Here is a 3,738-nt window from a genome sequence, read left to right as displayed (position 1 = left end):
GGGGGGGGGGGCACAACCTCTCCTGAGCTTAGGAAAGGTGAGGCAGTGGAAAAGAGCCCACAGTGGACTTCAGTGGGAACATGTCCAGAGGTAAAGGAGGGAAGGGAAGAGGTCCTAGGGAAAGTTGGCGGACAGGGCGGCAGCGGTGGGAGGCAGGGGTAGCCCTGCTTGGCGGGGGTAGGAAGTAGTCATGGTGGTAGTGTTCGTGATGCAGACAGGGCATCCACGCAGGGGCTGGGCAGGCTTGCTGCCACTGGATCCAGGAGTACACGTGGCTGGCACGGAGCACCTACTCGGAGGGCAATCTCTTCGCATGGGTTACCACCTCTTCTCAGCAGGTGCTACAGTCGTCCATTGCCTTGGCGCTCTCCAAGAGCGACAGCTGGAGACAGTGCATTTATGTTATGGATGGCTTTGCAAGGCCTGATAATATCTTCCATAGCTTGATTTAATCACTCTATGGGCAGGTACGTGGGTCAGATGCAGAGTGGGAAAATGGGATCATGGTGGCTATGAGGGCCATGTACAGCAAGACCTTGATGGAGCCTATAAAGAGCTCTGCATAGAACATATATGGTCTTATTTTCTGGAGGCTCATGGAGTGCGGCACATACATGATGAAGACGAAGAGCACAACGGTCATCAGAATGGTGTTCTCAAAGCCAAACGCCGGCTGCATGGAGGCCGCACTGGTCAGGATGCTGTGATGGCGATGCATGAGAAGGAAGAAGTTCACAATACCCAGGAGGAGCATCAAGGAGCTGACACAGCCCATATTGTCCTCAGCCAGCGGGAACATCTGAGAAGCGAAGGAGAGGAAATGATTAAATGAATGGAGTCACCTTGAAAGACAGGGAAGGACAGGCAAGTCTTGCTGACAGCACACCGGTGTTGTTCCATCTCCATGGCCTTTTGCTGACCAAAGAACACTTTGCCCATCACGTTGCCCAAGAGGAAGGGCAAAGACCTGGATGGACAGAGCTGCCATGTTGGCGATGGACTTGGTCAAGTACCCTGCAGTGGGGATAAAATTGGTCTTTGAAGTCATAGGCATGAGTCACCGTAGCCCAGTCACTGCCAGTCTGAGTGTTATTTTTATTGTGGTATAGGACATTGCCCTGCTGGGAGTCCAAGAGGCTACTCATTCTCCAGCTCATTTATCCTTACCGCTAAATAGGATCGCATCTCAAGGACAGACCGCTTTGCTTATCCATTCATCTATTGAAAGCCATCCTGGTTGCTTCCGTTTTGTGATAATTAGGAATAAAGTGACCGCCAACCTCTGGGTGCAGGAGTTTGTGTTGACGGGCTTCACATGGGCAGACACCAGGAGCATGGTGGCTGGACACATGGTAATCTGGTGTTTCCCTCTTCTAAGCCTGTAGACTGTGTTCAAAGTGGCTGCACCATTTTGTATGTACAGTAAAAGTCAATGTGAGTTATTGTTCTACACCCTGCTGGCATTTGCAGGTGCTGTGGCTTTGGCCAACATAGGGTTTTAGAGCAAGTGGCTAGATGGAAAGCTCTGAGCACAGGCCCTGGTTTAGAGGCTTTGCTCAGTATCTTGCCGCTGCTGCAGCCATTTTAAATGTTTCTCTTCTCATTTCCATGCCTGTGCCTTCCTAGTTTGCCCATTTCAGTCCTTTTATTTGAGACCCAGCTCCTTAATCACTGGAAACTCTTTCCCTTCTTCTCTGACAGTCTCTGCCCCTGCACTTTTTGTCACCCCTAAGGAGATAAGGAGACTAAAGACATTTTATGATTAAGTATTGTGGTGGTTTGGAGGAGAGTGGCCGCCACAGGCTCCTGGGTTGGGAGGAACTTGGTCCTTGGTTGGTGGAACTGTTTTGGGAAGGATTAGGAGGCGCAGCTCTGTTGAAGTAGGTGTGGGTTTCTTGGAGGAGGTAGTCACTGGGGGGTGGGGGGTGGGTTTTGAGGTTTCAAAAGCTTATACCAAGTCAAGTGTTGCTCTCTCTCTGCCTCCAACTTGGAGATAAGATGCCAGTTCTCAGCTATTGCTCCAGTGCCCTCCTGCCTGCCTGCTGCCATGCTACCGCCATGGTAAGCATGGAGCCGCTCTGAAAGTGTAAGCAAGCCCCCAATTAATTGCTTTCTTTTATAAGTTGCCTTGATCATGGTGTCTTTTCACAGCGATAGAAAAGTAACTATGACAGTATCTTGAGTATTTTAATTGTTAGGGTTCTCCAGAGAAATGGGATGCATTGTGAGTATGTGTGTATGTGGGGAATCGAGGAGTGGGAGATGGAGGAAAGAAAGGAAAGGGCTTGCTTAAGGGACTTGTCTGCTTATATGAATCTGTTAGTTGGCAAGGCCCACTGGGGCATGGGCCATTGGCAGGAGGCAGGAAAGAGCTGGTTTTGATGTTTAGGTCTAGAGGCATCTTCTATTGAGTTACCTCTTGCTCAAAGGCAGCCTTCAGCTGATGGGTGAGGCTCACCAAATTATGAAGGAAATCTGCTGGACTTGGTCTACTGATAGGAATGTTAATCCCTCCAAACCCTCATCTATGCACTCAGAAAAATGTTGATCAAGAAGTACCTGGGTACCACCATGACTGAACTACTGTCATAAATATGGAGAAGGTAATTTGAAATGTATTAGAGATGTTTGAACAAGAACCCTGTTCTGATGTTTTCCTGACTCAGGCAGCTCCAAGGCCAGGCAAGGTTTGACTCAGGCATGGGAAACTGAACGGTGGCCAGAGGTTTCAGACACAGTGTGGGGATGTGATGTTGGTGAGCGGGCAGTTAACTGTTGCTACCTTTGTGATAATACAATTGAGCTGTTCCTGCTGGAAGAACTTCATTACAGAGATTAATTTTGAATTAAATGATAAATTTAAAGCATTTTAAAGAATAATGGCATTTCTAAATGAACTAGGAAGACAAATTCTTAACCATGATGATTTTGACTGCCCATCCTTGCTCCTTCCACTTTTATATCCTTTTTACACACTGGAAGGGAAGGGCGATGACAATGAACTGAAAATTATACTTGCAGGGTTCCTGTTTTTCCGAGCCTTCCTGGAGACTGTTCTGTTAGAAACTGGGCTCAGAGATCTAATGTGTTTACTGGAGGTCTCTGTCATGGTCAATGTGACCACTCTTAGTCAATGGCCCAAGGCCTGTCTCCTGTCATGTTCCACCCCATGCCTCATTTCTTCTTCCTTCAATGTTAGGATATGCATCATGTGTAATGAAAAGTCAGCCAAGCCAGAGGGATATACAATGGACAGAACAGTGGCCATTGTCAGGCAGGTATCAACAGAAGAACAGAACAGAGGTGGTTACTTTGATAAATCCAGCCACTGGGAGCTACAGCCAGCTGTAAACACTGTTGACTCTCACATTTGCCAAATCACAGGAGTTTTTTGAGGGAGCAGCTTTGGTTGGGAGAAGCATGAGCCTGGAAGTCAGAAAGCTGAGCCTGAGACCTGCCGCCTTACAGGTGATGGTATCTGGTGGCACTGGCTTCTCTGAACTGCTAAAATTTCTACAAAGGGCTAATAATTGTCTCTTGGGTGGTTGGCGTCACTAAAGCGCTGAGCACTGTCATTAGTGAACTCTTCGAAGTAGAGTAGAGTTCAATAGTGGAGAAGCTGAGACTAGAGGCTAAGTATATTTCTCCAGGGTAAGCCCTGAAAATGGTAAGGGGTTGTTTTTGCTCTCAGTCTGTTATTGACCCATTGACAATGACAAGCAGATTTACTGAGTAACT

The sequence above is a fragment of the Psammomys obesus genome, unplaced genomic scaffold (assembly GCF_907164565.1).
Source record: "Psammomys obesus unplaced genomic scaffold, mPsaObe1.curated_primary_1811, whole genome shotgun sequence".
NCBI lineage: Eukaryota > Metazoa > Chordata > Mammalia > Rodentia > Muridae > Psammomys > Psammomys obesus.
Note: the sequence above shows the minus strand (reverse complement) of the source record.